The 26,556-nt window shown below is 46.9% G+C and overlaps 1 long non-coding RNA gene across 3 annotated transcripts in view; it reads right to left on the reverse strand.

Moving 5' to 3' along the window:
• The window catches only part of LOC115031520, a 98,104-nt gene that overhangs the window by 49,983 nt on the left and 21,565 nt on the right, over positions 1-26,556 (reverse strand). For 2 of the 3 annotated variants that reach the window (XR_003837165.1, XR_003837166.1), the window contains exon 2: positions 17,680-17,838. This is a non-coding gene — a long non-coding RNA (uncharacterized LOC115031520). Of the gene's footprint in view, positions 1-13,438; positions 15,314-17,679; positions 17,839-26,556 lie in introns of those variants that run through there. The other variant, XR_003837164.1, reaches the window with a different exon arrangement.

A 26,556-nucleotide genomic window follows, 5' to 3' on the forward strand; every position in this document is an offset into this window, starting at 1 on the left:
GGGAGGCAGAGGCAGGCGGATTTCTGAGTTCGAGGCCAGCCTGGTCTACAAAGTGAGGTCCAGGACAGCCAAGGCTACACAGAGAAACCCTGTCTCGAAAAACAAAAAACAAAAAACAAAACAAAACAAAAAAGGTGCAGGAGGGCCTGGAGATTAAAGCTAAAGAGAAATTTAGGCCAAGAGATGTCTCAGGATGATCTGTAAGAATGGGATCTGGGAGGCTTAATCCGGTGCCTAAGGAAAGACTTTGGAAGAATACATTGTCACCCTTTATCTACTGAGAAGAAGAGGGAGAAAAGGCAGTGTCAGCAATGTTTGCTATTTAAAACCTAACAATGAAGGCCGGCTAGACAACTCAGTGGATAAAGAGATCTGTGTCCAAATCCGAGAACCTGAGTTCCATCCCCAGAACCCACACAGTGGGGGGCGAGAACGACCTCTTCAAGTTGTCCTCTGACCTCCACAATGCACAGTGGCCCACATACCCACACAGATAGACAAACCAAATACAGAATAAACATAAAAAAAATGAAATCAAAACATCTAAAAATGACAGTAAACCTTGTAACAGAGGCAAGAAACCAAAGACAGTAAACTCTGCTAATCAAGACTAGAGACAAGTGAAGTCTTCGGGTCACCATGAGAGATGTGAAGGGCTATCAAGGGACCCGCAGTCCTCTAAACTGTCCATTAAAAATCCCTAAGCAGGACTGAAGAGATGGCTCAGCAGTTAAGAGCACTAGCTGCTCTTCCAGAGGTCATGAGTTCAATTCCTAGCAACCACATGGTGGCTCACAAAAATCTGTAATGGGATCCAATGTTTTCTTCTGTGCTCATATACATAAAATAAATGAATAAATCTTTTTTTTTTTTTGTACAAATCCCTAAGCAGAAACTAGAGTGAGGAAATGAGCAACCCTCCTTCACAGTTGGACAGCAGTGCAGCCCTGCATCCTAAAGTAATGAATGGCGTGGATGGAGCACACCTATGGTCCCAGCCCGCAGAAGAGCACCTCGTAGTCAGAAAACATTCCAAGAAATAAAACAAAATAAATGTACTAAGTGAACTTCGCATGAATGGCCAGGCTGTCTTCCCAAGACTCTCAAGCACGCTGAGCTGGGAGAGGCAGCTGGTGCCAGCAGGCAGTTCCTTCCTCCCTTCCTTCCTTCCAGTCTGACACTCGATACCCCACCCCACAAGCCTATATTATTTAATGATGTAGAACCACCCTTCCCCCTAAAGCCCAGATCCAAAGGACTGTTCATCTCTGGTTCCCACAGGTGTGTACTGGTTTGAACCACTCTGGCTGTTGTGAAGCTGCAGGTGGAACTTAAAGAGGGTTAGGTGGGGGTCTCTCTGGGCCAAGGGGGTGGGGACAGTTGAGACTGGGAGCCATTACTTCCCTATTAGAAAGAAGCCAGTTGCACTAGGATAAGATTTGGTTTTAGCTGAGCAATTATCACTGTGTGTGGTTTATGTGTGTGCACGTGGTGTGTGTGTGTGTATGTGTGTGTGTGTGTGTATGCATGTGGAGGTCAGAGGCTGAGGTCTAGTGTCTTCTGCTGCCATATTCCACCTTGTTTGAGACAGGTCCCTTCCTGAGCCTGAAGATGACCAATTCAGCTAGGCTGGCTGGTCAGTGAGCTTGGGGATCCACCTGTCTGTGCCTCCCTAGGGCAGGAATTCCTAGCTGGATTGTCCTTGTGGCTTTTTACACAGGGACTGGAACACTCCCTCTCACCTGTACACTCCCTCACACCTGTACATTCCCCTCACACCTGTATACTCCCTCACACCTGCACACTCCCCTCACACCTGTATACTCCCTCACACCTGCACACTCCATCACACCTGCACACTCCCTCTCACCTGCACACTCCCTCACACCTGTACACTCCCTCACACCTGTACACTCCCTCACACCTGTACACTCCCTCACACCTGCACACTCCCTCTCACCTGTACACTCCCTCTCACCTGTACACTCCCTCTCACCTGTACACTCCCTCACACCTGTACAGGAAGAGCTGTCTCCTCAACCCAACATTCTCCCTCTCTCTGCTTCCTGTTCAGCCATGACGTGAACAGCTCTCTTCTGCATGTGCTCCCACCGGTGTTCTGTCCTGTATGGACCCAAGCAAGTATGGGCTGAAGCCCTTGAAACAGTGCAAACTTCAAACAAAGCAAACATCTTGAAGATTTTCCTCTTGGGTGTTTTGTAGTCGTGATAAGAAAAGTCACTTGTCAGCAGCTTACTGGGGACTGTCAGAAACTGCCACACCTGTTTTACTTCCCTTTCCACCTTTACTGGAGTTTGTTGTTTAAAGAACTTAGAAGAAATGTCACTCCAACCCCATAGACTTCAGTATACACCTTACCCAAAATGTATCTTCTCTTTTGCATCCACACTACCAGAGGTGGCAAGAACTCTTTCTCGCCTGTCCATTTCTTCCTTAGATAATGAGGAACAATTAACTCCTCAGGGCTAGAATCAGATCGAGGGGAGCCTCCTGGCTGCTGGGCAATGGTGGGATAAAAACTGCAGATCCACGTATACCCCTCGCTTCTATCAGAACCATGGCTTTGGTTTTAAAGGGTGAAGATTTCCCATAAGCATCTGCTTCAGTGTCCCATGGAAGCATAGGAGGTCCTCCATCGTCAACACAATGGCTACCTCTGAGACGGGAGCATGGACTTCTCAGCTAGCGTGGTCTCAAGTCACATAATAGATGGGAACTGCCTGGCAGCTGGCTAGTATAGGCTTTCTGGGCTGGCGAGATGGCTCAGTAGGTAAAAGTGCTTGCTGCCAGGCCTGGCAAGCTTAGTTTGAACTTATGTTATGGAGAGAACTGACTCTTACAGATTTCTCTTGTTTGACTGTACCTGGAACTCAGCTTTGTTCTGCCATGATGATTAACACAGCAAGCAACTAACAGATGGAAGCAGAAGAGGGCCTGGTGCTCTCTGAACAGAGGATGGGAAAGATGTCTCCTCGTGACTGTAGGCAAGGCCCTCATGAGAACAGCAGAAAGCCAGTCAGGCCTTGGGACAAGCCACAGCTCCTCTTGCTTGGGACACGATTTTCTAAGTGACCAGGATTTTTGTTTGTTGTTGTTTGGTGGAATAATCCTTATAACCCAGGCTGACCCACTCTCTTTTTAAATTGTATGTGTGTGAGTGTGTGTATGTGTATATATGTGTGAGTGCATATGTGTATATGAATGTATATGTGTGTGAGTGAGAGTGTGCATGTAAACGTGTGAGTATATCGTGGACAGGGTGTAACCTCTGCTGGTGCTAAGCACCAGAGATGCTAAACCAAGAGGACAGCGAAGTCACTGGGAAAACCTGTGGCAAAGGGATCAAGAGATTGGGGCAGAAACAGACCCTCTGCAGTCTGATGACACCTACTCAGACCTCCCTTCAGAGAGAGATGAAAGACAAATGATCAGACAGGAGGAGCTAAGTCAGAAGCAAGAGAATTCGGGATATTTCCCAAGTGTACTGGCTAGGTTTGTGTGTCAATTTGACACAGGCTGGAGTTGTCACAGAGAAAGGAGCTTCAATTGGGGAAATGCCTCCATAAGATCCAGCTATAAGGCATTTTCTCAATGAGTGATCAAGGGGGGAGGTCCCCTTGTGGGTGATGCCATCTCTGGTAGTCTTGGTTCTATAAGAGAGCAGGCTGAGCAAGCCAAGGGAAGCAAGCCAGTAAGTAACATCCCTCCATAGCCTCTGCATCAGCTCCTGCTTCCTGACCTGCTTGAGTTCCAGTCCTGACTTCCTTTGGTGTTGAACAGCAATGTGGAAGTGTAAACTAAATAAACCCTTTCCTCCCCAAGTGCTTCTTGATCATGATGTTTCTGCAGGAATAGAAACCCTGACTAAGACAAACTGGTACCAGCATAGTGGGGTAGGGTATTCCTGTGACAACCTGACCATGTTTTGGGGAGGATTGTGGAAAGACTTTGGAACTTTGGGCTTGAAGATCCATTCGTTGTTAAGAGCTCTGTCAGATGTTGTGTAGGAGCTTGGAAGATAATGTTGAGAACAGTGCAGAAGATGGAGGTCTGTCTTGTGAAATTTCAGAGGGAAAATTAAAGACTTTTCAGGGCCATTGCTATTTTGATTGGGAAGATTCTGTGGTTCTGGTTAGCTGGGGCTGAAGAATCAGCTGTGATTAACAAGATATCAGAACTACTAAAGTGAAACTTTTTCATTACTGGGACTATTGATGCTGGTTAGCTGGAGCTAAGAAATTAGAGATAATTAAGAGGAGACCAGCATCGTTGAAGTGACATCTTCTGGGAAGTGCTTTCTGAGAGCACAAAGAGGCTGTGTTCCAGAGATAGCCAAAGTTGTACCTTGTGCTGCAGCAGGACTTGGTAATGTATAAGAGTCACCCAGGTGGTACTGGTTTTGAAGGCATGAAGGGGTCATGCAAAGGAGTTGGGGCTTGGCACCATGAAGAGAGCCTATGAGAGGCTGTTGGTGAAGCCTAGTTACAGCAGAAGACAGCAGTGTTTTGGAGATGCCAGCACCATGAGATGACCACCAAGANCAGCAGCAGCAGTGGAGTACAGGCAGCTGGAGCCTAGAAGACAACGTGTGTGCTATAAAGGGCAAGGCTGGAGAAGTGACCCAAGCCCTTGGAGGAGCCCAGAAGATCGTGAGTTGGATCCCAGACATTGGACAGTTGGAGTTTGATTTTGCTTTTCACTGTGACTATGTTCTGATGCTTTTCCCTCTTTAGGGAAGTATTTTAGTGGAACCCACAGTTAAGAGACTTTTAATTGTTAAAGACTTTGGATTTTAAGAGAGATTGAAATTTTAAGAATTTGCAAAGACTGTGGGACTTTTAAAGTTATGTAGATCTTGAGGCTTAATAGTGATGTGTTTGTGTGTCAAGTTGGCAAGGGGTCAATTGTACTGGCTAGTTTTGTGTGTCAACTTGACACAGCTGGAGTTATCACAGGGAAAGGAGCTTCAGTTGAGGAAATGCCTCCATGAGATCCAGCTGTAAGGCATTTTCTCAGTTAGTGATCAAGGGGGAAAGGCCCCTTGTGGGTGGGACCATCTCTGGGCTGGTAGTCTTGGGTTCTATAAGAAAGCAGGCTGAGCAAGCCAGGGGAAGCAAGCCAGTAAGTAACATCCCTCCATGGCCTCTGCATCAACTCCTGCTTCCTGACCTGTTTGAGTTCCAGTCCTGACTTCCTTTGGTGATGAACAGCAATGTGGAAGTGTAAGCTGAATAAACCCTTTCCTCCCCAATTTGCTTCTTGGTCATGATGTTTGTGCAGGAATAGAAACCCTGACTAAGATACCAAGGATACCTTGTTTGGATGGATGCTTAAAGAACAGCAATTACCTCGAGGCAGGCAAAGGACGAGGGGGTGAAAATGTGTGGAAAGCCAAGATCAGGAAAAAAAGAGGTTTTGAATCACATTCTTATTTATTCGCTTTTTGTGTTTGTTTGGAAGTCAACTTTCAGGAGCTGATTCTCTCCTTCCACTGTATAGAAGGAACTCAGGCCAGCAGGCTTGGTGACAAGTGCCCTTCCCACTATATAGAAGGAACTCAGGCCAGCAGGCTTGGTGACAAGTGCCTTTCCCTGTTAAGCCATCGCGCCAGGCCAGGAAGAATTTTTATCGAAGGATTTTTATCTTAAGAGAAAAGCCTCAGCCGCTTTGTGTTTAAGATGCTGTGTGGTACCCACCCACAAATGCTGCCCAGAAAGAGTGGCAGATGGCTGCTCCTGAGCTCAAATGTCAGTGCCACCCTGGCTTCTGAAAAACATGTGGACATCAAAGGGAACCTGGCAGTTTGCTCAACACTGACGCTCCTGTGTATTCTCCCTCTAACCAAAGAATGAACTCCTGGTCCCAGAGGACAGCCCCATATATACAAGGTTCTGTCCTTCGGTCCCCAAGGTCCCCTGACCGTGCTGATGCCCACAAGCAGAAGGGACGGTGATAGGAGCCTGCTGCTCAGACCACCAAGAAACAATGGTCTCTGCTATCTGGAAAATAGCCAAGAAGATTTCATTCCCCTTCCTTTGACCCTGGGCTCACTGTGGCAGGTCTGCAGTTGCTCCATGGGCTCTCCTTCACCACTCTGTCCTTTTAGGTCTCAGTAACTGTGGTGTGTGTGTGTGTGTGTGTGTGTGTGTGTGTGTGTGTGTGGTGTGTGGGGTTAATGTACGTATCAGATATGAGTGTGTATGTGCATGTAGTATATGTATGTTTGTGACTGTGTCTATGGTATGGGTGTGGTATTTGTGTGATGTATGACTGTGTATGGTGTGTGGATGTGTGTGGTGTGTGTGTGTGGTGCGTATGTTTATAGATGCATAGTGTGTGTATAGTATCCGTATGTTATATGTGTGCTGTATGTGGTATGTGTGATATGTGTTTGGTGTGCGTGTGCTATGTGTGTATGGTATGGGGGAAGAAGCTAATGTATGTGGTGTGTGGTATGTGTATATGGTGTATGTGTGTGTGGTGTGTATATGTGGTATGTGTGGTATGTGTGTGGTGTGTGTGGTATGTGTGTGCATGATATATATGTGGATGTGTGTGTGTGTGTATCTACATGTGTATGTGTGTGATGTGTGTGTGTATGTGGTATGTATGGTATGTGTATTATGTATGTGTGATATGTATGTGTCTATGTGTGTCTATGTGTGTGTGTGTGTATGGTATGTGTGTCTATGTGTGTGTATGTGTATGGTATGTGTGTATATGTGTCTGATATATATGTGTGTCTATGTGTGTGGTGTGTATGTGTGTGTATGTATATGGTATGTGTGTGTGTGGTGTGTGTATGTGTGTGATATGTATGTGTGTCTATGTGTGTGTGTGCCTATGTGTGTGTATGTGTATGATGTGTATATGGGTATGTCTATGTGTATGTGTGTATGTGTGGTGTGTGGGTGCAGTCATCCCCACCATGTTACATTCTCATTCCTTCCCAGCACAGCCCAATTCCTCTTCTTCTTTCTCAGAGGCTCTCCGTTCCCCACTTTAGCACAGATCCAGCAAAGCCCACTCCACAGTCCAGGTTCCCTTTTTGGTCCCATCTTCATCAGCCCAAGCCTGCAGATGCCCTCCCATACGGTTGCACCAGTCAAACCCTTACCATCTGGCCAGCCACCCGCCTCGGCACTCCTGCTGGCTCCCAGTTCAGGTTTTTTCCCCTTCCCTTGTTATCATCCTTGGTGACCTCAATCCTCTTGTCAGTGACCTACCTAGTCCCCTGACTGCCCCCTTCTGTCTCCTCCTCCACTCTGGTGACCTTTGGTCCACAGAATAGCAACCACAGCTGGACCACATTACACGGTTCTGCTTCCCCTTTAAGACCTGGAGCTGGGGTCAACTCTTCATCCCTGACCTCTTAACCTGCCACATCCCCTTATGCCTCCTCAGCCAGTTCCTGGGCCTCACTAGCTTCTCTTACTTCTGATACTTTCTAACACACAAAAGTATCCATCTTTGGCCTGTATTTATTTAATTGACTAATTTACTGAAAGTTGTTTTGAAAAGGTCTCACTCTATAGCCAGGGCTGTGTTGGAACTCACAGCAATTTTCCTGCCTCAGTTTCTCAAATGGTATTAGAGGCATGACCCACCACACCCAGCTAGCCTGTTTTACACACACAAATATACACATATACTCATATACACATACATACCACACATACTCATACAGGCACTCACATACAAAACATTCACACACAAATATACATACACACATACATACAACTCATACATACACTCTAACACACATATATACACATACATACACATGCATGCATGTATACACATGTATACTAACACATACACTCATAGACTCACACACTCATACATTCGCTCATACATACACATACACACATATGTACACACACACATACACTCACACACATATACACATACATACTTGCAATACACATATACACACCACAAACACATACACACTGACATATACATACACATATCACACACACACCACACACACAGATATTCACACATACTATACATATACACACACCATACACACAGATATTCACACACACATTCAAACACACATACACACTTTTACACAGACATATACATATACAATATACACACTCATACATACACACTGACACATACATACATACATACATACATATACACATTCAAATATATCACACACAGATATTCACACATAACACACATACACACATACCATATGCATAGATATTCACACACATTCATACACACATACACACTCACACACACACACATATATAATATACACACTCATACATACACAATAACACATACATACATACACCACACACATAGATATTCACACATAAGACACATACACACACACCATACACAAATATATTCACACACACATTCATACACACATACACACTCATACATATACAATATACACACTCATACATATATATACAAACCACATGTGCAGATATTCACACACACGCACACGCATGCACACACGCGCGAGTGCGCCTTGTTTTCTGGGTCTTATTCTTCCCCAACAAGTACAACTGCTGAGCTGAGGGAAAGAAACGTTTGGAAAATGACCTCTCCCAAGATCATAGCTATATCTATTATATACTAACTGAAGGCTCCATTTGTCGCAACGCTTGGTCTGGGTTGCCTCTGATATCAACTTAAAGGAACTTTGTCCCAGTTTTGTTTTTTGTTTTTTGGGTTTGTTTGTTTGTTTGTTTGTTTGTTTTCTGAGACAGGGTTTCTCTGTATAGCCCTGGCTGTCCTGGAACTCACTTTGTAGACCAGGCTGGCCTCGAACTCAGAAATCCGCACCACCACACCCGGCTTTTTTTTTTGTCCCAGTTATTATGGAAATAAAAACTAAATCTAGATCAGAAAGTCTCAGGCAAAAAGTTCTAATTAAAGGAAAAATGGGTTAAGGAAGAGGCCTGCACTAATTTCGGGAGACTCGAGCTGCGACTGACAGAGAGCAGGCTTCTTATCAGCTGTCAGAGTGGTCTGATATGGGTGATTTTTGTTAGTCGTGAAGATGGTATTTTTAAAGAAATCTCTTCCTCAAACTTTAAGGAGATTTTTCTCATGTAAGATACAGATTGGCGGCAGCTCGTCCTTGGAGACATCTTGGCATCCTCCCATATCTAGAGGGGTGTTGTTTCTCTCTCTCTCTCTCTCTCTCTCTCTCTCTCTCTCTCTCTCTCTCTCTTGATAAGATAAGAGAGCAGACATCGGAGGGACCGTCCCATTTCATTCACTGTTGACAAGAAAAGAGAGATTCCTGGTGGGTAGCCGGCTTTGTGGATTAAGGGTGTGAGAACCTGTATCTCTTGTTCCCACAAAGGTCTCTTTGTCTGTTTCACCTGCCCTTGGCCTCACAAGAACACAGGGGCAGATATGATTATTACTCCCATTTTGGCACATGAAGAAACAAATCCAATGAACAGAAAGGGAAAGTCACCTGCCCAAGGTCACACAGTTAAAAGCAGGATTCAAACCCAGAATCTACCATGCCCTACTGTCACCAGAAAGATAGAGGAAGGAAGGAAGGAAGGAAGGAAGGAAGGAAGGAAGAAAAGCTTCCAGAATATTCCAAGGACAAGCTTGAGAAATGTGGGGAATGTTCTAAGAAGCTCCATCAGTCAGCACAGGCTGGACAAGGTCTGTCACTGTGGGTGTATCGGTGAAACGAGCTGCAGAAACCATCTAAGGAGCAGCAAGAAGGTCACGAGTCAGAAGTCAGGTTCCAGAGCTTTGGCAGAACGCCGGAGTCTCACCAGGCCAGTCTCAGCTGTCACTTAAGAGCAGATGTCCTGTGGGTGTCACATATCTGAAAGTAATTAACTGATACAGGCTCACTGCGTCCCTATAAGCAAGTCTGCTTGGTAATCAACAACTGCTTTCCAAAGGAGAGGGTGTGGGGAGACTGGCTTTCCCACCCACTGCTGAAAATGTGGCTGCCACAACATTTTTTGGGCAAGAGTCAGGCAGTACATGTGGAATGAAACTAAATCCCTCCCTCTCATGATATACAAAAAACAACTCGAAAGAATCAAAGACTTAAATGAAGACCTGGAACTTTGAACTTACTAGAAGAAAACACAAAGGAAATGCTTCAAGACATGTGATCAGAGTAGATACTTTTGGGATAAGACTCCCAAAACCACAGGCAAAAGTAAAAACATACTAATGGGATTATATCCAACTAAGAGGCTTCTACACAGTGAGGGAAACAGTTATCCGAGTGAAGGGACAACCCACACACTGAGAGGAGTTATTTGCAAACTGCCCAACAGAGAAGGATACACATTCAGATATTATAATAGCTAAAGAACAGCACAGCGAAGAACTCCAGTCAAAACTCTGGCAAAGGGTCTGAATGGGCCTTTCTCAGAAGACGCACAAACGACCCCAAGTTAGATTAAGACGCTCAGTATCACGAAGCAGAGTTGTAAATCAAAGGGACAAAGAGCCAGTACCTCAACCCAGTCACAGTGGCCATGATTCAAAGGACTAAGTAGCAAATGCTGGTGAGGACACAGAGGAAGGAAAACCCAAACATGCACGGTGGGAATGGCCACTGGAAAACAGTGCTGGGTGGTTCCTGTCACAGCTGGGAAGAGGGGATCTTCACTGAGAAAATGTCTCCATAGGACTGGCCTGGGGGCAAATCTGCGGGGGTATTTTCTTGATCAATGGTTGATGTGGGGGGAGCCCAGCTCACTATGGGTAGGGCCACCCCTGGGCAGGTGGTCCTGGGTTCTATAAGAAAGCAGGCTGAGCAAGCTGTGAGGAGCAATCCAGTAAACAGCATCCCTCCATGGCTTCTGCCTCTGTTCATGACTCCAGATTCTTGCCCTGACTTCTCCTCTTTTATAATAGTTATAAACTATTACCCGAAAGTGTAGGGTAGAATATAAATAAATAAATAAATAAATAAGTGAAATAACCCCATTCTTGCATGTTGTTTTTGGTCATGGCATCAGTAGAAACACTAACTAAAACACTTATGGAGGTTTCTTTACGCCGGCAGTTCTCAAGAACCCTGTGAGTCACGACTCCTTTGAGAGTCACATATCAGATATCTTGCCTCACATTTCTATTAATAACAGTAGCGAAATTACAGTTATGAAGTAGCAACAAAAACAATGTTCCGGCTGAGGGTCACCACAACACGAGGAACTGTATTAAAAGGCTCACAGTATTAGGAAGGTTGAGAACCCTTGAACTCCCCTACGAACTGGCACTCTCACAACCAAGTATTTATCCAAAGAAATTAACTCTTACATGAAGGAGACACCTGTGCTCTTATGCTAAGCACAGCACCATTCCCAGTAGCCAAGATCTGGTACCAACCAAGCTGCCCATCAAAGTGTGAATGAATGAAGAAAGTATGACATATGTGCCTAACGGACTGTTACTGAGCCGTAAAAAACCGAAGTCCTGTCACTTACACCAAAGATGAAAGGACTGATGGATATCTTGTTAAGTGAAACTAGGCAGCCACAGAGAGACTTACTTCATGTTCTTATTTGTGTGTTTGTAGTAATTTAATATTGATCTTAAGCAAGAGAGTGGGATGGCAGAAAAAAGTGGAAGGATACAGAATCTCATGGGAATTGAAAGAAATCAGTTTAAAGGCCAACAAAACAGAGCTGGGTACAAACACTTAAAAGTGCTGCTGTTCTACTGAGGAGTTGGCTAACCACAGTCTACAACAGTGCTTCAGAGGGAAAGAGAAGGGACTGGAGAGATGGCTCGGCAGCTAAGAGCACTTGTCTTTGCAGAAGATACAGTTGGTTCCCAGAACACATATGCTGGCTCACACGTATCCATAATTCTTGTCCAGTTCTGGCTTCCATGGGACTCATGGTGGGCAAACATACATGCAGGCAAAACTCCCATACACATAAAAATAAATAAATCTAAAAAAGAGAGCAAGCAAGGTTTTCCAGCAAATAGAAATACTAGTTGAGAAGACAGAAATCCTTATTTTACCCTGATTTGAATACTACACATTGTGTATGAATATTGATTTATTTTATTATATCATAAAGGCATATAGATATTAAATTACAAAATAAAGTGAAAAGTTTATTCAGGTTTGGCGGCACATGCCTGTAATACCACTGCTGGGGTGGGGGGTGGGGGCTGAGGCTGGAGGACTGCTGAAAACTCAAGGCCAGCCTGGATTGCCTAGCAAGTACTGGCCAACTAGGGCTACATGGTGAGATGGCATGGGAGGTACGGGGTGCAGATGTTCTGGCTTGTGACCCGTTGCTGAGACAGTCCCTCTGTAGCCACCATGATATAACATTTACACCCCAGCCCATCTTCTCTATACTCACAGTCACAATCCTCAATTTACCTTGGGAGATGGAATATTTGCTACCTTTCTCTGGTCTCACCCTTCAAAGCATCCTCCTTTGCCCAGACTTCTCTGACATTCTAGGATACCAGTTCCCCTCCCCATGCTGTTTCATGTCCTCATATCTCTGCATTTCCAGGTTTCCAAAACTGTAGTTTCTCATTCTCTAGCTTTGAAAAAAACTTCTCGATGCTTCTCAAGTGGAGAAGGAATTAGTCAAACTCGCTCCCAAAGCTGCTGCTACATTTTCTTCTTTTAAGTGCAGACATGCATTTTGGAGAGTGTGCGTGCGTGCGTTATAAAGACCCTGAGCACGCTTGCTCGGGGACAAGCTGGAATAATAAGTATGCTGAACTAAACCCAACCCATTAGGATAGAGCAAAAAGATGTTTTCTCCCAAGAGTGACTTTGAGGTTTGAACTGGGGAAATAAGTGGAAATGAGGAATGATGCTAAGGAGAGCTGAGAGGTGTGCTGGGGAGCAGGCCAAGGTTAAAGGGAAGCTGGGTCCTATAGCAGGTGCCCTCGGGATGCCATACGACATATCTGGGACCTCTAGGGCTCTGTCCTTCAGGCTCCCTGACCCTTGCCTGGCTTTGCAGTCCCTTCACATCTGAGGCAGAAGAGTGACTGCCAGAGCACCTGTGGGTTAGAATCGATGATGCTCCTTCCTGGTGAGGTGACCTTGAGTGAGTGCCCCTCTGGACCTCAGTGGCTTTCTCTGAAAAGAAGGAATGGTAATGCCCAAGAGGATCAATGAGAATAAATGCACCTGGCAGCATCTGCTGGAGACTCAGCCCTGATATAGGGAACCTGTGAAGAAGCTCATTCTGTCCCCCCGGAGAACATTAGCCCCATGAAGGAGAAAAGAAAGAGGTTCTCCGTGATAGGCATCTCCACTGCCTACAGATGCAGTAACAGCCAGATGACACAGTCCGATCCTCTGACACATTGTCTCTGATCTTGGAATTTTTTCCTCTAATGCTCCAAAGACTCTCCACCCCCTCGTCCTGTCCTGATGAGAAAGGAAGAAATGTGGAGAACATGCATCTACTGAAGAGGGAGCCGTTTATTTCTGTCATTATTACAGAGCCCAGGTTGAAACCAGTGACCTTGACTTTGGTTCTGTTACCAAACAGTTGCATGGGTTCTATAAGGGAGATCTTGGTCCTAATCGACTCTCTGACATGACCTGTGTGGTCATAGGCTGGCCATTTGCTTCCTCTCAGGGCCTCATTCCTTCATGTGAGGTAATTGGCCAGGATCAGAACTTGTCTTGGTGTCTTCCATCCCGGAGGTGGCAATGCTGAGCCTCAGTGGAAGGTGTAGCCCTATCTTCCCAAGGAGTCTAAGACTTAACTGTGATGGCTTCTGAATGAGAAACCCAGAACTGCAACCACATAAGAGAAAAGCTCACAGATTGGACTGACTCGGGTCCTGGAGAGGTAGGAAACGAGAACTGTCCACTCCCCATGCAAATATCACTAATGGTCTCGGTCACCAGAGATGGCCCTCTACCATCTGAGACTCACAGTGGTTGGTCTTGCAAGGTTTCAACTCTACAATGGTGTGTAAGCCATAGACATCCCATAGAGCCCATAGTTCGAATTTTGCTTTTGGACCTCCTTGCTTCCCTGCTGCTAGTGATAGGCAATAAGATATTCTTTCATCATGCTAGGCACAACATACATGTGTTCCTGGTCACATGATCACAAGGGGACACATGCTACCCTAGTGTCCTGTGTTACTAAACCATGATGTTCCACTGGTTGGATCTGTTCAGTATGTTTTCAACTTCAAAATGTCTTCAGCCTACAATAAATTTACAGGGCAGAGCTCTATCATAAGTCAAAAAGAGCCCGTGATCCACAAAATCATTCTCACCACCACCACCACCACTGTTATCATCATCATCATTGGACTCCAGCTAGACAAAACTCCTAGTGGATGTACCCCGAAGACAAGGTAATTGTGTGTTCTAGAGAGAAGGAGATACCTTAATTCCACTTGGGGTAAGGGAGATTCCCCCAGGGTCCATTATTGTGCTCCTGAACACCCCCATTATCTACAGGGAACAATGAGATGGAGTTACTCAGGGGCCTGTATGTTACACTGAAATTACCCAAAAAGCCTCTCTCTGCAGGCAGTTCTCGAAAAGAAAGGAATGGCCGCTGTAGATTGTGCACAGCTGACACAGCCAGTGTTGGAGAGGGAGCGGGTGGATCCGAAACCCACCTAGTGTATCTCCCTCCCTGCTCCTTTTTACAACCACAAAACTGCAGCAGACCAGATAATGGCGGCAAGAAAAAAACGGGAGCACAGGGTTGCGGGGGAGAAGAGCCTTAGCCTGAGCTGTAAGCTGACAGCTCAGCTCCCCTGTCCCACCACTCCCCAGCTGGTCCCACGACCTGGGTCTCTGTCCCTGCAGCTCTCCCTTCAATAGTCCACATTGTTCCAGGAATCTCTTCCTTTTGTTTTTCATCCATTTATACCTCGGCTCATTTGTTTCCCATTCTCGGGAGCAATTCATCTGTTCTTGGGCCCCTCAATGTCTTTCTCCCCTTGATTCCTAAACAAGTTGCTTGGACAGGCCCATTGTCTTAACAGTCAGCAACTCACCACATTTAGTAAAAGTTGTGTTTTAAAGAGAGAAGCCAGTAGGGATTCCAGTTTTTAGCCATGGTAACTTCAGAGAGGGTTGGCAGTAATGCTGTGGCCGTGGGGCCTGGGCTTCTTTGTCCTCTTGTCTTGATTTAGATCTCAGGGTAAGAAAAACCTAAGTTCCATCAGGAACCGTGAGCAAGTGCCCTGTAATTCCCCTGTGCATCTCCGCTCCTCTGGGCGTGGTAAAATTACCGCATAGAGAGAACAAACACCACGTAGAGCGTTTCCTTCTCATTGGCTGTGGATATGTAGCACCTTGGGACTGTCAGAGGGGAGAGAGAAAGAGCCAGTGAGATCAGAAGAGTTTGGGGAACAGCCTGGGGAAGACCTCCATCCAGTAGGAACAGAGGCTCTCAAAAAAGATACCCTGGGCCAGCATGATGACACATACCTTTAATATCAACACTCAGGAGACAGAGGCAGGTGAATCTCTCTGAGTTTGAGGCCAGCCTGGTCTACAGAGCAAATTCCAGGACATCCAGGGCTCCATAAAGGAACCCTGTCTCAAAAAAAAAAAAAAAAAAAAAGTGCCCTGGAAGCCCTAGAAAGGATCCTGGTTGTACATCGTCTTATCTCAGGGCATGCATACCAGAGAAGTGACTGTTGCTGGGATCATTATGGGAACACTATACCAGTTATTACTCCACCACCAAAGGTGGGAAGGGAGGGGGTGTCCAGCTCCCCTGAGCTCCTAAGCTGCAGGGTTTTATTTGCTGACAGCTCAAGAGGTCCCTTAGTGAGTCCCCCAAACAGCAAAATAACTAATAGCATCTCTTCACACACACATGCGCACACACACACACACACACACACACACATGGCCACTGTGTGGAGAAGGGCTCATGAGAAATCGGCAGATCCTGCCGATCGAGAGGGAGGCCTCTCATTGAGCTGCCCGCACAAAGCTGTCTCTTCAACATGGTGGCCGCTCAGCACTCTTGGCAGAAACACTTGGCTCTAGCAGGAAATCTCAGCAGGGCGGCTTGTTTCTGCTCATCAAACACCAGCAGCTTTCAAGGAGAGCAGCAGAAAATGGGAGAGATGTGTCTGATCGCATTCGGGCCTTGCGTCAGCACTTTTCTGAGGCGCAGTTAGCTCAATTCTGATTTTGAAGGAAAGGTTGTGGCTCTCCTTCTGCACCACAGACTGAGCCAAGGAAACAGTTGGCAGGGACTTACCTGCACCCCAGATGCCCTCATCCCATCCCTGGAGATACTGTGATTGAGAGGCCCGTTATTGAGAAGCTAATGAGGTAGCTCACCTTTTCCCTGCTAAGTTCAAGTTACAAATTACTTGAGTCCCTTTGTGGCTTCTCTGTAGCCATCACACACACACACACACACACACACACACCCATAGCTCCCTGTCCATTTCGCTCCCTCTCCAATGACTACACAGGGAGGAGGAAGCAGAGTGTAGACCTAATACAGCTTACACCTGCTCAGCCTCAAGGACAAGCAATCTATGATGCCTCAGTGGGGGAGATATTGGGGGATACCCAAGAATCCAACCCACAAGGAGCTTCCTATAATCAAGAGCCAGCGTTTCTTCCCTCTCAAGAGATTCAAGGAGGAGAACAAGACATACCATAATTTCATACCCAGGCTAGAGAAAGGAAGGCAAAATAGGGTGGATTTTTAGAGCCCCACCTCAAAAGTTCAAATGGTCTTCTTTGAAGAGTATGTAGCCACACATTACCCAGGAGTCTTAGGGCCAAAACTATTAAGACAAGTGAAATTAAACAGATTGCTAATAATACAATATTTGATATACAGTGGTCTCTCTGGTTGATTTTCCATAGTTTCAATTACCTGCAGTCAACTATAACCTGAAAATAAATGTGTACTGTTCCAAGTAGCACAGTGGAATCTTGTGCTACACTCCTGGGACACTCGATAGACCCTTAGCTCAGCGTATCCACACGGTATTTGCTACCTGCCCGTTAGGCACCAATTAGCCATCACAGTTACCAGACTGATTGCCCTAGTAACTTTAGGTTCAGGTAACTCTCATTTTACTTAATAATGGCCCCAAAGCACAAGAGGGTATGTATGGTGCACAGACAGAGTCTTGCATTGTCTACAGCTACCTTCATTCCTGGAGGGACCTGAATTGTGTTCCTTGTAGAATAACATGTTGCTTATTCCTGTGCAGATGAATCCTAAACTCAAGAACAGTCTTGGAAGACACCAAGACAAAGATTTAGATTTAGATTTAGATTTAGATTTAGATTTAGATTTAGATTTAGATTTAGAAGTTAACGTTGACCTTGTTTATGGCTTGTTTGTTTTGTGAGTTTTACTTTCATTAAGATAGAATATATATATATATATATATATATATATATATATATATATATTCCAGTACACAACACTTAGATAAACATTGGAAAGTTTTACAGTAGCATCTACCCCTGCATTTACCGTCTAAATCAAGCAGTTGAGCATTGACAGGAGCTGTGAGGCCCCTCATGCCCTTCCCAAGTCAGTATCAAGCAAGTAATTACCCCTTAGACTCTGCCACCATGAATTAGTCTGGCGGCTCTAGGCCTTTATGTAAACAAAATCACACAGTGTATTCTGCCTGGCTTCTTTCACTCAGCAGTTTCTCCTGCGCCTCTCAACTCACATCTGAATGGAAGAGTTGTTCAGATGCTGGGCTGTCTTCTGCCATGTGAAAAGCCATGCTTTGCTTTGGTCTCTTCTGTCACAGGCACCTCTGGCAACCATGACCTACAGGGGCTTGGTACCTCTGCTGTGCTGGCAGGGATGGAGGCCAAATGGAGACCTGGGGAAGACAGAGTGAAAGAGATGAGCTGACTGCAGAGTCCTCACTGAGGGAGGGAGGAGGACACCATTTGCCAGGCACACCCCCCCACCCCCACCACCCCACCACCCCTCACACCCTCTTTCCCAATTCCTTGAGTCAACTGACAGCTCCTGAGTGGCCCCTTTGTCAAATATGAGTCCCCAAAGAGAGAGAAAGCCCAGAACTCTCAAGGATGTTCTCTAAGCTGGTTTGAGAAAAGGGCCTCTCCTTTCCTAGGGCCTCTAGATGACTGGCCGAACCAGTCAAGCCTGACAACAGCTTGCCCATTGGCTGAGCTGAGCATCTCTTTCTGTTTCTTTCTTGCTTCCCATGGGTGCTGGGTGGAAACTCGTTCGTTCTCTCTCCCAATCACAATTATTTGCTTTAACAGGACTCCAAGTGACTGTGGCTAAAGTCACCCCAGGCAGCAGTCACACAAAGCCACCAGCACCTGGTCCCTGAGCAATAACTTAAAAGCAGCTGGCTCTGCCTCTGTTCTCTCTCTGGTGTGTTTAGCAGGCCCTGGCTACTTTTAGAAAGCCCCAGCCTGATCCAGGTTCCAAATGTCTGCCCATCTCACCTCTGGCTTCCAAAAAATACTGCCAGGACTTGGTTTCCATATGTCCAGAGTCAGAGACAACATAGCACCAGGAAAGTTCTACATGCCCAGTACCTGGGAGGTCTCAAATAGAGCTTAGATAGGGACTTCAGGGTGGCAGGGAGATGATACTCACACTGGTTGTGGGCTTTCCAAGCCAGCTCTGATCTTAATGAACTCCAAAAGATGTTTGTGAAAGGGACAGATCATGTGGCTGAAGCGCCACCCCCTATTGCCCTCTCCCCCTGTTCTTTTCTGCCCCAAGCTACAAGTCCTAGATGACCCTCCACCCAGCACTAAGTCATCAACTGCTACCCTGTTCCTGCAGGAGCAGAGCCTCCCCTCCCCCCTGCCTCCACCCCCTACTCACTGTCTACAAGGCCACAGCTTACTCTTGGCCTCAGTCGTTCCACTCCCACAGAAGCAGGCTTGAAAGCTCAGGAGTGACTGAGTGTGTGGTGCTTCCTGTGCTTGGACTCACAGAACCCACGCCTGTCCCGATCAATGCTTAGTCACTACTTGAGCAAGGGCTGAGTCCGTCCTGAAAAGTTTGCTACATCTGTGAAATGAACACATTTGTATCCTCCCAGCCTACACTGCTAAGACCGTCTGTCACTGCAAAGAGATGCCTTTTTGTTGTTACAGATTCCAAAATTCCTGATCATCGGGGACTCAGTAGTTTTTGTGAGACTGCATTAACCATAAATAGCTGCTTTTTTACTATAACACGTCCAGGTACTTATGCCTATCCAAGGACACTCCCAGACACTTCAGGAATAAACAGTCAGGTTCAGATACCTAATGTTGTGTTTTATAAAATGAGGTATGATGCAAGGGGGAGCCTTAGCAGGCCTATGCTGAGGCGTCCCCCTGAGGTATCAGCCATACGACAGGCTAGTAGAAAAGGAAGTTTATTTGGGACCTGGGAAGGGGGCCTGGAAAAGGGAGTAGAGGCAGAGAAAGGAAAGGGTCAGAGAAGGACAGAAAGAGAGAGAGAGGGAAAAAAAGAGGGGAAGAGGGAAGAGGCTGGCCAGGGACACAGGGGAAGAGGGAAGATGGAGAGAGAGAGACAGAGACAGAGACAGAGACAGAGACAGAGACAGAGACAGAGACAGAGAGATTGGCCTAAGATGGAACAGAATAAGATGTGGAGGAGCCAAGATTTAACCACCAAGTTATACTGCCTGGAGGTAGCAGGCCCTCCAACATCAATCAAGAAAATGCTCATAGGCCAATCCAACAGATGCTGCCCCACAATTGAGGTTCCCTCCTCCAAGCCAGGCGATGTTAGCTTGTATAGCTTCTACAAAAGCTAAATAGTACAGCCTCTCTCTCCCTCTCCCTCTCCCTCTCCCTCTCCCTTCCCCCTTCCTCCTCCCCTCCCCCTCCCTCTCTCACCCTTACTGTGCTTTTGAGGTAAGGTCTTGCCATGTAATTCAGGTCTGGCATCCAATTCATGATCCTCCTGCCTCAGCTTCCCTTTAAAGCCCAGCTCAGCATCTCTAAAAGCATCAGAGACTCAACAGTGTCTTTCCGGGCCCTGTGAGTCCTGTCCCTTGAGCAGCTGTCCTTGTGGAGTGTATAATTCTGACCCAGGACCAGCCCTGAGAACAAAGATGCTGGTCTGAGGATGGCAGGCTGTTCCCTTGGGTGTCATTTCCCCACCTGAGACTATGATGTCCCAGCTCCCCTGACAGACCTCTACTCACCAAGACAACAGGTTTGAACCCCCAGAGCCTGGGCAGACCAAGCTCTCATGCCAGAATGTCTCTTCCTCATATGAACTCAAAGGCTGTGAGCACAAAACATAGACAAGAGCCAGGCTGTCTGGAAGGGATGCGTCCTCCAAATCATGGAGGCTGGTTGACTCACATTTTCACAGAACTGGAATATTCTTACGTGATTTGTGGTTTCCCACAAAGTGTTTTGTTTTTGTTTTTGTTTTTTAAATGCTTTATATACTACTAGTCTGTACCACTTTCACAGATCCAAGACAACCTTAATTTTTAAAAATGTATTTATCTATTCACTTTACAACCCAATATCAGCCCCTCCCCTCCTCCCAGTACCCCCTCATACAAGTCCTCCCCCCACCCCACCTTTTCCTTCTCTTTTGAGGAGAAGCCCCACTCTGGGTGTCACCCTCCACCTCCCATCTCCTCCCCCCATCTGCCCCCCTACAGCCCCCCAATGCACATCTAGTTGAGGGATTAGGCACATCCTCTCCCACTGAGGCCAAACAATGCAGTCCATTTAGGGGTGAGGGATCCACAGGCAGGCAGACAACAGGTTCAGGGACAGCCCCTGCTCCAGTTGTTGGGGAATCCCCATGAAGACCAAACTGCTCATATGCAGGGGGCCTAGGTCCAGCCCCTGCTCCCTCTTTGTTTGGTGACTGGGTCTCTGGGAGACAACCCTAATTTTTAAAAGTTTCTTCTTTCTCATCTTGTCAAAGCACTCTCACAACAGGTATCCTGGGACCACATGTGTTTCACCAACCTATAGCAAAGCACTGTGCATCCATAAATGGGCTCGTGCAGTGAGGCGGGTGGGGAAATGCATCCACTTTGCCTCCGTTGGAAGGGTCAAGACCGAGCTACAGAGAAGTGGGGCCTTGGAAGGGTTCTGCTATCTGACCCGCTTCTATTATTACTGAGAACCGTGAAATTAACAGGTTTGTGTGGAGCAGTGATAATGTGTCTTCACCATCACCAGGATGTGAGGCTGTTGAATCCATGGTCCACTGATGCTCAGATGTTCCCTAGTAGGTTGGTTACCCTTCACTCTGTAGAATCTCTATACATCCCTCGTGGCTGTTGGGGGAAGGGTAATGTTTGGAATGTGCGTGGTCCACACACACCCACTACCCAGTTCACATGGTGGCTTCAATATGGTTTCGTCAGTATGGTGGTGGGATGCCATGAGAGTAGTCTTCCTGAGTGGGACTGGTGGAGACCACGTACAGACAATTGTACAGACAATTCCACTAAGCTCCTCCCAACAGCGACCTAGCAACAGTGACATCATCACCTACTGCCATTACTACATACACCCACCAACCTGCCAGGTGCCAGTGACCTGACATCCCCTTGATACCCCACCCCACCCCTTCTTCTTCTTTCGCTGTCTCCCTCTCCCTCCCTTCTCACCCTCTTTCTCTTTCTATCCCCATATGTTCCCAGCCCACCTCTCTTTCTCTTTCTCTTTCTGTCCTTCTCTGTCCCCCACCTTCTCTGCCTCTACCCCTTTTCCAAGTCCTCACTCCCCTTCCCCCTTAATAAACTTTCCTTATATCGGATCTGTAATGGTGTGACTTCTCAGGGGGACACCTTGGCATATGCCTGCCAGGTACCTCCTTACTCCAGCTGCTGCCGCATTTTATTTCATAACACAAACTACCAGTTTCTTGGCCTAGGATGCTGGTTGGAGTCTGAGCTCCATTCCTGCCTGTGTTTTTGATTGGGTGCATGCCACGCTGGATCCCACTTTCCTGTACCATGTCTCAAAGGACCTTACTACATCCATTTCTTTGCACCATGCCCCTCCCCCCAAACTGGCACACAATTTCTAGGAGGAAACTTCTAGAAGAACAAGAGTGTTTTTAATTCTAGCATCTGTGTGTGTGTGTGTGTGTGTGTGTGTGTGTGTGTTGACGATGCCTCTTGGGCACTTCCTAGGAGATAAAGATGATGTTAGTAGTGTTGACAGTTAAGGCGGTGAGAAACGGAAACATTAGGGACAGCCAGAACACAACTAAGTCAGACTGTAATTTGCTAAACCCTATACCAAAATCCTTGCCAGCCACACCATTGTTCTGTTCTTGCCTGGATTTCCATTCTAACTGAGCTGCTCAGTGAAGCCACACTGGGGCCTCCCCTAGATCCTGGGTTAGGCCATTAGGGATGCCAGCTCCCTTCACACCCACAAAGAGATGCTGCCTGGAGCTAAGACACGGGGATCCTCTGGAGGCTCCAGGCTGTCCAGAGAAGTTCTCGGCGTTCCCCACCCCTTGGACGGGTTTCCAAGCTTTAGACAGCTCACTTGTCAAAACACCTTGAAATAGTCAGGCTAGGTACAATATAAACATTCGTGTAGTTACAGGATAATAATTACACCCTCCATGTACATAACACCTTTCTCCCCCAGAGCAGCCGACTCCTGCATTATCTCATTAGTTCTCCCATCCCTGGGAGGCAGGGAGAACCCAGTGTGGTTGCCCACAGTTCACAGATGGGAGAGAGAAAAGGAAAGAAGGAAAGGAGGGAGAGAGGGAAGAAAAAGGGAAGGACCTGGTCCAGGGTCACACACTTAGTTACAGGGGTTAGGTGTGGTCTAGCTGGGGACTTGGGGAGAAAAATGGAAAAGCCTCCTCCACTGAGCACTTGAGAGATGGTGCCAGACAGACGGGACCAGGTTTCCCTTGCAGCAGCCTTCTGGGCTGGGAGTCTTCTGGTCCCCATTCTGCAGATGAGGAAAGTATGCACAGAGAGGTGCAGCTGCTTCCAAGGGCGCATCAGAGGCAGGCCAGCTCCCAGCAGTCCTGAACAGCCAGCACCTCAGCCAGCACCCGGAGCAACAGAGCAATGCTAGGTAAACAAAGGCAGGGCAGATTCGGCAGGGAAGGGGTTGGGCCCCCCTCTGGCCCACAGAGGTCAGAGGTAGCTGAGCAAAAGCTGCTCATTATGTAGCCTTATGGAATCCATAGAAAAGGCCTAATTCACTGAGAGCTGCACCCCACCCCCATGCCTCTCCCCTTGCTGGTCGTGTTCTCGGGCTCATCCTTTTGACATAGGGACAATTACTGCCATTCATACCCACCCCGACCACCTGCCACCGGCTCATTCTCATGCTCATGGGGCTAAAGAGCAGGCACAAAACGGGGCCAAACTGAGATTCCCACCAGACCCAGGAAGGGACCCCTGTGCATCCCCCCCCACCCCCACCCCTGCCAGAGTACAGGGGCAGGAGGCCTCCCTTTACAATTTCCGGGGTCCTGTGGGGACTGGAAAACTCAAGCCAGAGCTGGCAAGGAGGTTGCCTGGCCTGACTGCTCAAGGCATCTCAACTCTCTGGGAGGTCTGACCGGAAGTTACGGCCTTTGCGATGCAAAGGCTCCTCAGGAAACATTTATTTTCTGGTCCCAAGTTCTGACCCTCACAGAGTGTGTGGCTGGAGCTGGGGATTATATATTCAGAAATTCTGTGAGCTGGTCGGTATCGGCCACACTGGAAGTTTGAAATGACCTCTGTCAGGACAATACCATGTGCATGGGCAAATGCTGCCTGTCCTCCACCCCACGTGCTCACCCCTGCCTCACAGCCAGCTGTTAAACATTTACCGGCATAGCCACCTTCCAGGAACATCTGGACAGTCTGCAAAAGCAAAGCGGGCTCTCAGGCCAGCCAAAATGTCCACTCCTAGCCAGAAACAAGATCCTCTGAGCTGTCCCTGACACAAGATCCTCTGAGCTGTCCCTGACGGGTAATCTGGGCATTCCACACTGTAGAGACACTTTCTTCTAAGCTCCTTCAAAAACCAAGCCAAACAAACAAGACTATTATTTGAACACAAAGAATGGATTCTCTGTATAGAGTGTTGGCTCTTTGGCACCATTTGCTAAGACACCAAACCACACCTTCATAATGATACCTGCAAACACTGAATGGATTAGACTGAACTGGGTTATTTTTTAAAAGAGGCTTCAGGTCCTGAGTTCAATTCCTGACAACCACGTGGTACCGCACAGCCATCTAAAATGTAATCTTATGCCCTCTTCTGGCACACAGGTGTACATGCAGATAAAGCACTCATACACATGAAATAAAAAAATAAACTTAAAAAAATACTTCATTTGGTTAATAAATCAATGTACAGGTGTCAAGGGTGATGTTTTAGTTGGCATATGCTGGTTAATAGTGACAATTTGGCGACAGGATCTGGACTGACCTAGGCTCTGGTGATGCATTTGAGGGATTATCCAGATGAGATTAACTGAGGTGAGCAGACCCCCTCAGAGGCAGGCAGCATCCAAAGGCTGAGGTAGAAGAAGCAGGCTGAGCAGAGCACAGGTATTCACAGCTCTTTCCTGACTGCAGCTGCCTCAAGCTCCTGCCACCACACCTTACCCACACTATGAACTTTACCACAGCTTTGTAAACCGTAATAAACCCTTCCTTCCCTCTTTAGGTTGCTTCCGTTGAGTATCTTACTGCAGCAACGAGTCAAGTGTCTAATATAACGTGTGTGGCCGCCTTTCGATGGTGGAGTAACAAGGCCTCTCCCACCCTGTACAGGGCCTGCCTAGAGGTGGATGGACCTCCTTGTGGTCTTTGAAACACTTCTCAGGATGCTGAGGGACATTGTGAGGTCCAGTGAAATTGTCTGTCTGTGCAACTTACCAGAAGGCAAGAGAGAATCCTGCCCTAAAACAGGAGGCATTTGGGAGCTGTTTTCATGGTAAAGGCTGGAGAACAGAACTTGGTTTTGAAACAGCCATGTTTGCAGCCATTGCGGGGATGTTGCTTTCTCCTGAGCGTAGTGTAAAGAAAGTGAATAAACAAGCTACAGGCAGAGCCTCCAACTGCTGTCCACTGAAGAGCTGTGGTTGCCATCTCTTTGGAAAGCATTTTATACCTTGTTCATCGCCTGCTCTGAGACTTGCCCATGTAGAGTCAGTCCTAAATCCACTACACAAACCCTACAGGTCCCTGCAAATCCCAAACCCTGGGGTTGGATGCAGGAGCAGCTCTGGTCTTCACCAGGTTTATCTCAGTAACTCAAGGACTCTTTCAACCTCCTGCCTGAGCCTAATCAAGCCCTTTCTCCAGGCTACACATGTGAGCATTCTAATCTCTTGCAGTCCTAGGACTAGGCCAAACCCAGGGTCTGGCACATGCCCTTTACCACTGAGCTAAATCCCTATCCCATCTTTATCTCTTCAACTAGGAAGAAACAACTTAAAATGCTCCCCATCTATGCACCAGTATTTATTGTTCACCCATCATGCACCTAACTGTGTGTGGACCTAAGAGGAGAGGGTATAGAGGAAAACAGGTGGAATTGGCCTGCCCTCCCAGAGGCGATGACTATCCAGAAAGATTGGGGCACATCCAAGAGGACTTCTGACCTCAAACTCGCATATCAATAAAAGCCTTTGGGGTTCAGATAGTTACCTGAGGGTACGTAGAAAATGCCCATATTGAGGAATCAAAATTTATTTTCTGGAAAGGCCCTCCCCTATAGTTCCAAACAGTATAAAAACATAACCATGTAGTGAATGCAGTACTTGGGCTCGGGGTGTCTTTCCAAAGGCCTGTATAGTTAAATGCTTGGTCTTCAGGCGGACACTACTGGACGGGGGTGGGGGGTGGTGTGGAAGCCTTTACAAGGTAGGGCCTAGTGAAGGAGGTTTTAGGTCCAAAAGGGAGGGGTGTGCCTTGAAGTAGCCAATGGGATCTAAGCACCCCTTTCTCTTGTCTTTGCTTCTAGGCTACCATGATGTAAGAGATCCCTCCTCCCCTCCTCCCCTCATTCCCTTCCCCCATCATCCCCTCCTCCCCTCCTCCCTACTGTGTACTGGCCCTCACTGCAGCCCCAAAAGCGACAGGCCAACTGACAAGGGACTGGAACCTCCAACACTGCCAACCAAAAGGAAAGTAGGTAAAATACACAAAGCTGATTAGCACTGGGAAGGTTTCAGGCTAGGCGGTCTGAGTTGTAACTACCCAGTTCTGCCTGTGGTAGCACAGCAGGTCATAAGCAACAGGAAAACAAATGAGTATGGCTGTGTTCCAGAAAAATCTGAATCGTGGATGCTGAAATCTAAATTCCTATCATCTTTAGTTGTCATAAAATACAATCATTTTAGTTTTTCACTCTAAAAGTGGTCAAAGTCGCTCTTAGCTCCTAGATCAGATTGGCCTCAAGACAGTGATCTCATTGCCCTGATTCAGATGAAGGATGTTGGAGGAGGTAGATGTAGGCTTCAGGGCTTCCAGGCTGTGGGATGGCCTGGAGATGCCCAAAGGATGAACCCTGTTTTGGACTTTACCCTACGTGTGCATGATGGATTTTCAGTGGAACACTCACTTGTTAAATAC

This window comes from Mus caroli, chromosome 1 (genome assembly GCF_900094665.2).
Source record: "Mus caroli chromosome 1, CAROLI_EIJ_v1.1, whole genome shotgun sequence".
Classification (NCBI taxonomy): Eukaryota; Metazoa; Chordata; class Mammalia; order Rodentia; family Muridae; genus Mus; species Mus caroli.